The sequence below is a fragment of the Oreochromis niloticus genome, unplaced genomic scaffold (genome assembly GCF_001858045.2).
Source record: "Oreochromis niloticus isolate F11D_XX unplaced genomic scaffold, O_niloticus_UMD_NMBU tig00007058_pilon, whole genome shotgun sequence".
NCBI lineage: Eukaryota > Metazoa > Chordata > Actinopteri > Cichliformes > Cichlidae > Oreochromis > Oreochromis niloticus.
The window spans coordinates 723-7,939 of NW_020328336.1; the positions used below are offsets into that span (position 1 = coordinate 723).

General features: G+C 41.1%; 1 non-coding gene across 1 annotated transcript; it reads left to right on the plus strand.

Moving 5' to 3' along the window:
• The first annotated feature begins 6,908 nt into the window (after window positions 1-6,908).
• Window positions 6,909-6,980, plus strand: trnat-cgu (transfer RNA threonine (anticodon CGU)). Its single transcript has one exon. It is a non-coding gene; the product is annotated as a tRNA-Thr (tRNA).
• The last annotated feature ends 237 nt before the right edge of the window (window positions 6,981-7,217 follow it).

The following is a 7,217-nucleotide window of genomic DNA, read 5'->3' on the forward strand; positions in this document are numbered from 1 at the left end:
GTTTGTTGGGCTCCTCTGAAAATATGACACAGTGTCTGAGAGTAGTGGAAGACAGAGTCAGTGAGCCTTCACTACCATAACTTAGCCAGTGAGTATGTAGACATGAACTGACCTGATACTGTCACAACAGCTAGATATGTAGTTCTTTACTCCAGGACACCGTCCAGCTGCTGGGAGCAGCCCTGAAGCAGTCAATGACATCTGCTGCAGCAAAACTTGCATTTTGCTAGTGTTTATACTCAAAATCAGTATATAATCAGTCTCAGAAAGCTCTTGTGGTTGTTAGTCAGTCCTACCTTCTCTGTTTCAATGTATATGTGAGAAGGGAATTGCATAAATTGCACAGATCCATTCCCTACAGAGGCTTTGTGATTGGTCCTGATGGCTGCAGCCGTTTCGCTATATCACTTTGACGCCGTTTTAATCCGCTCCAATGCCTTATCTTTTCCCTCTCTCAATTCCCTCCATCATCCCTGCCTACACCCTCCAAGTACTGGAAGGAGCTCCGTCAGACCAGCTCATGCAACAGAGCCAAATGCCCCAACAGCCCTGGGTATCTAAAACCTCAGCCTCCGGTCTCTCGGCCTTCTCAGCTTCAGTTTTTGTTCAGCTTCTCCCTGTTGTCCCTTTGTCATCTATAGCACACATGGTCTCCTTTCATCAGACTGCATCATTGTCTGCTGTCTCTCATTGCAGGTGTTTCATCACTGAGAGGGTGCGTTCTCTCATTTCTCTCTCTCCATGTCAAAAACGGGATGCCTGAAACACATGGACAGTTCAGCAGAGCTGCATAATGTTAAGAAGCCACAGCCTTCTGATGTTACAGGTCCTGTATTAATTTCCTGTGTTCATTTAGTCTGTGACATGTTGTCGCTGTAACCAGAACTGTTGCCACAATCTCTTAACAACCTGTGATCTGACGTGTGCACTTGCGTGTCTCTCAGGCAACAGACCGACCAATGGGAATGATCTGGCTGGATGTGGCAAGTCTGAGACCATTTGACCTGGTGATTCCATTCACCATCCAGAAAGGAGAGGTCACAGGTAACAAGTCTACTTAATAAACAGATAGTTTGAGCATAATGATGTGTGTGTGTCATTGTTTTTGTCCTCTGCTTTAGGTGAGGTCCGAATGGCATCAGGCAAAGTTGCTAAGCTTGACATCACAGACAACAACGATGGCACAGTTGCTGACAAGTACGCTCCCACAGAGGCCGGTCTGCATGAGATGGATATCAAATACGATGGCACCCACATCCCAGGTATCTGCATATGGTCAGGAGAAATGCGTGGGAATGAAGTGCATGGAGAAAATAGTTTGGAAGGAAGTCACTAACCGCTCTTTTTCTGTCTGTCAACAGGAAGTCCCTTGCAGTTCTACATGGATTGCATGAACGGTGCCTATGGCCCTGGCCTTATCCACGATCCATCTGGAGATGTTCCAAGACTACATGCCTGGAAACATTCTGCCCGAAACCCACTGCTTCACCCCTCCCTGCAGCTGAGCCACAAACCTGCTGAAAACTGCTGTTCACAAACGCTGTCCATCTAATCTGACTGGGCTGGAGCTGTTTTGCAAAGAAGAATGGGCAAGAATTTCAGTCTCTAGATGTGCAAAGCTGGTAGAGACATACCCTAAAAGACTGGCAGCTGTAATTGCAGCAAAAGGTGGTTCTACAAAGTATTGACTCAGGGGGCTGAATAATTACGCACACCCCACATTTCAGTTATTTATTTGTAAAAAATGTTTGGAATCATGTATGATTTTCGTTCCACTTCTCACGTGTGCACCACTCTGTATTGGTCTTTCACGTGGAATTCCAATAAAATTGATTCATGTTTGTGGCTGTAATGTGACAAAATGTGGAAAAGTTCAAGGGGGCCGAATACTTTCGCAAGCCACTGTATAATATTGACAAACCAGCACTGGTATTGGTATCAGATCGATACTAGCTTTGTTTCTCTCTTCAGTCTGTCTGTAGACCACTGAACTGTATAAATGATTTTTTGGAATGAAAAAATCGTTAACTTTCCTTTTCCCTGGGGCTTTGCATCAGTCGCCTCCTCCCAGCCTCATATTTCTGACAGTGTAATCAAACAGGTGCTTTGGTTTCATCTTCTCCACAACTGTATTTCCCCTCATGGTGGCTTCTTATCATAAGTAATGTGCCAAAACGTTATTACTTGCATGGGCTCACAGTGGGTAGTTGTGGGCGGGAGTGTGTGAGCAGGGCAAACCCACGCTTAACCTCCACAGGGCAACAGAAGTTTTGACCTTTGATGTCCCTATATGGGCCCAGATGGACAAAATTATTCTGGATGGGTTTTCTAAAACCTGTAGTGGTCCAGTTCTTTAACCTGAGCCCCAAAGGGTTTTCTGAGCTTCCTGCTCGAAAATGAAATGCCCAAATTAATTGAGTGCAATTACAAACTCTGTGTATACAATCGTGGTATCAAAAGAAAGCTAACACTTGTGAAATGTCATCAGAGGTGTAAATATTGCAGCAGATATTACTGTGTCAAAGTTACTGAGACTGGAACACAGAAAAAGTGAGTAGATTTTATTCCCGCCAAATTTTTTTATTTATTTTTTTAACATATAACCCTTTTAAAAACATGCTTCAGTTCACATTTCACAACAAACAAAGAAACAAACAACCTTTATTTGTCACATACACAATCATACAGGGTACAACATGTAGTGAAATGCTTGTGTCTGAGCTGCAGACCTTTAATTCCCGAAATTCAGTATAAACATCATCTGTGCAAAGTTTTATGTTTCTAAAGTGAAACCGTGAAAAATTACAGCACTGCCAACACATAAATATCCAGACGTTGAACAAAAAGGCCCAATTTTGCACACATTGAACACCATGTCAGTTGAATTTTTTAGGTATTAAACAGCAGAAATTATTTAATTTTATTAACAGGCCTAAAAATACTTTTTGAGCCAATATTTTTTTCTTTTTTACTTTTTTAAGTTGAACAACTAAACAACAAATATACATAATAATGCAGTTATAGAAAGGGCAGGAAAAATGTCACAGCTTGCAGTATCTTTTACAACTCATGTATACAAATACAAGTCGGTAAACAAAAAGGAATACATTAGGAGAAAAAAACAAAAAAAATGATTAAGAAAGAAAAAGGGTGCTCGAGGTATAAATAACGTATAAATCAAGTGAAACATTTGACACAGCTCCTGTGTTTTACATGCTTTGGAATTTGTGCTGTTCTTTAGATTCTCTAGATAACTGTGGTGGTTTTTGTGGTCTTCTTTTGCGGCTCTTTCAGTGAATTTTAGTCAGAGCGCGGTGAAGCTTGGTGTTTGGAATCGGTGATAGCTCTGGAAGATAACCAGCCTTTCTTTATCCGGTTACATGAGGTCTGATGAATTTGTGGTTCAGTTTTGTTTGTTTAGTGGACTTGTGTGCATTTACGTAACTGCTCTTTTAATCATGGCTTGTTTTCGTTGTGTTTGGTGGTTGTAGAAATGGTTTATATGAGATTTTAGCGGAGATGTGCCCACAGAGTGAATGTAAAATGCAAATGATGCAGTAGAAACAGTCTACGTCATTTCCTGGATGCTGTACGAAAAGTAGCGGTAAGAAATCGAAGGCGTGACCGTTATGATTTTGAATATAATATCTGTGTGTGCGCTGAGTAAGTACTGAGTAAGTACTTTCAAGGCATAGAAATGACTCAAAATATTTATAACACTGTCTTTGCTCACTTATAGATCGTTAGACACACAGATAACATTGCATGTGCATGTGGTGTTTGAAGTACTTTCAAGTACAGATGAGATAACACCTTATCATATTATCATCGTCAGAAGTGAGCATATACGCACGCACTCTTATCTCTTCTATGTAAAGTTTTGAATATACCTATAATCCAGGTAACCTTTGATAACAGCGCACTAATACTATTAGCTTAATCTAAGATATGGGTGTCGGAATAGGTGTTCTCCCACTTATTGCGCTACCATGAAGTGAGGGGTACAAGTTAAACTGTCCAGGGTTAACATAGAAAGACAATCATCCACACTCACATTCACACCTGCGGTCAGTTTAGAATCCGAAAAACGATGTGGGCTTCATAGATAATTGGCAAACCTTCTGGAGGAAACCTGGTCTTGTTAGGAGAGACGGCATCCATCCCACTTTGGATGGAGCAGCTCTCATTTCTAGAAATATGGACCAATTTATTAAACCCCAAAAATATGACTATCCAGAGTTGGGACCAGGAAGGAGAGTTGCAGTCTTACACGCCTCTCTGCAGCTTCTCTCCTCCTGCTACCCCCCAAAAACCCATCTCCATTGAGACTGTGTCAGCTCCCAAACAGACAAAACAAACTTGGTGTTAAGACACCAATTTGGCAATTTGGGGGCACGGTCATTCTCTACACATGTTCAGATGCATCTATGCTTCTATGGAAACTGTTCTTATGGCGAGAGGTTCTGGTGCGAATGGACCGGAGCCTCCTGCCTGAGGGGAGCAGGTCAAACAGACTGTGTCCAGGGTGAGAAGGGTCAGCTGTGATCCGAGCTGCACGCCCCAGTGTCCTGGAGGTGTACAGGTCCTGCAGAGATGGGAGTTTGCAGCCAATCACCTTCTCAGCAGAGCGCACAACACGCTGAAGTCTCTGTTTGTCCCTGATAGTGGCTCCAGCGTACCACACGGTGATGGAGGAGGTGAGGATGGAGTCGATGATTGCAGTGTAGAACTGCATCATCATCCGTGTTGGCAGGTTGAATTTCTTCAGCTGCCTCAGGAAGTACATCCTCTGCTACGGCATCATGCCCTTGGACTCATTTTTACAACTTTTTAGTAGGAAAAAAAGAGGAATTTTAATTAAAAAATGTTTGACATTTGTGAAAATGTAATTTTTCCTGTATTCATTTTTTTTTGTTATTGTTTTTTTTTTTTACATTTGTTTTGGTTTTTATTGCCTTTTGAGTCAAAAGTCTCCAGATGCAGATGCTTGGTTTCCTGGTATTTCAAGACATTAATGCAATGGAGAGGGATTTAAAAAAGAAAGAAAGAAAAGAAACAGTGGAAAGTGAATCTCACATGAAGCGGAGGAGCTCAGAGTTCTCTCATTAGTCTAAATATCTTCGGAAGTGAGTGCAGATAGTAGTGGGAACATTTACTCAAGTACTTAAAATACATAAAGTCTGTGTTTCAGGTAGGTGTTTCCATGTTATACTAGATTCTGCTGTACTATGTTTTGGGTATAAATATTGTTTTTTCAGCTCACTGACACTTATTTTAAAGCTTTAGTTGTTTTTGTATTATAGCTCAATAAGGGCAATAACTATGTTACTAATTACAAAAAGTTGGCACACTGTACAATGTAAACAAACAGAATGTATATGTATATTATAGCACCAAATCACAGTAACAATCACCTCAAGCTGCTTTATGTTGTAAGGCAAAGACCCTACAGTAACAATAAAAAACAAACAAACCCAAAAACCCAACAATAATCATATGACGCTCTTTGAGCAAGCACTTGGTGATAGTGGAAAGGGAAAACTCCCCTTTAACAGGAAGAAACCAGGCTTGGAGGGTGAGGGTGGTGGTGCTATGATGATTGTAAGACGAGCATGACCTGTGCACAGTGCAAGAAATGTGTGTGTGGGTGTGTGCGTGCATGAGTATGCACACACTCATCCATGTGTACACTTGTGCAGACAAGAAACTTGACTGTTGGACAACAACTGTTCCATGTTCTGATTATTTGAGCGATGTCATTATTTTCTGTTTCACAAATATGTACACCCCCCCCCCCCCAAAACAAACAACAAACAAACAAACAAACAAAAGAACAAGTACATAAAGACTCACACAAAAAATAAAGCAGAAGAAAACCCTTCTTCAACTCTGCCGTGGCCGGTCCCAAGCCTGGATAAGGAAAGACGAAGGGTGAGTGAAAGGGATGTCTAGGGTCACAAAAATCAACATGACTCATTCTAAAGGGCACAGACGTGCACCCAAAATTAGAAAACAATTGGATGAAAGATTTTGAAGATTCACTAAATCTGTCATCACCAAAAACCAATAGGGTGTCAGTAATCTTGAAAAGATTTGAATGCAAACTTTCCAAGATACATTTATTCTACAATAAAAGTTTGGCCTGATGGCGGTGCTGGGGTTCTACAGTGTGGCCTGGTGGCCAAGTGGCAAGGTGTTAGTGTTGTAAACTGAAGATCTTGGATTCAATACCCATCTATACCTTTAATACAAGCTGACAAGGGAAACAAAAAGTCCCTTTCTGTACTAGACACTAGCTGTAAGAAACAACAGTCCGTCCAGGAGCAATGTTCTCCCGAAAGTCTGTTCTGGGCATCTTTTTCACTCATCAAAGTGACTTCTTCAGTTTCACCTGACTGCAGGTTTCCACAGCCTTATAAAGAGTACATCTGCATAATGTCAGAAATTATACACAAGCATAAAAATAACAGTCCACTCAAGTTTTACAAAACACCATTGCTTATTGAGTAATAGAGCGTTATATACTGTTTATGATTTAACACCACCATGATGGTTTGTGGAGCATTGTGGAGTGAAATGTCACTGCTAAAGCTTGGCTGAAACTGGGTGATAGTAATTCTAACAGAATAATGCCGGTGTTGACCAGATGCACTATAAATGTGGCAACACTTTACAAGCTTGCAACATTTTTTCATGCTTTCCTTGGAATGATGTTCGCATTTGGCAATCTTTCTCTGGGTTTTTGGAATATTGGAGAATGTTGCTTTTGAATGGACTGATTCTTATGCAGTGATTCTCTACTTTGAGCACTCAAACCAACTAAGATGACAAACATGTTCATCAATTCATTTAATTGAACAATTCAAGAGGAATATGATGTTACGGTATGGACAAAGCTCAGCCTGTGTGGCATAGTGGCCAAGTGGCAAGGCATTGGTCTCGTCTGCCAAAGCTCATGGGTTCAATCCCCATCTGTGCCTTTAGTACAGTGATTAAAAACCTGTTTGATTCTGTACTTGCTGATCACGTTGCTTTAAGTAGGGGAAACACTCTGCTCCCAATAACCAGAAACACTGAACAGAACTTTAGACATGACTCTGGTGCAACAACATCACTGTTGTTGGCGCTTTACTCAGTGTGAGTATCAGTTTCCTTTACTCACAGGTTAAATATTTAACAGAATATAACATACGTGTGAAGAGTCAAAGTGGACGATC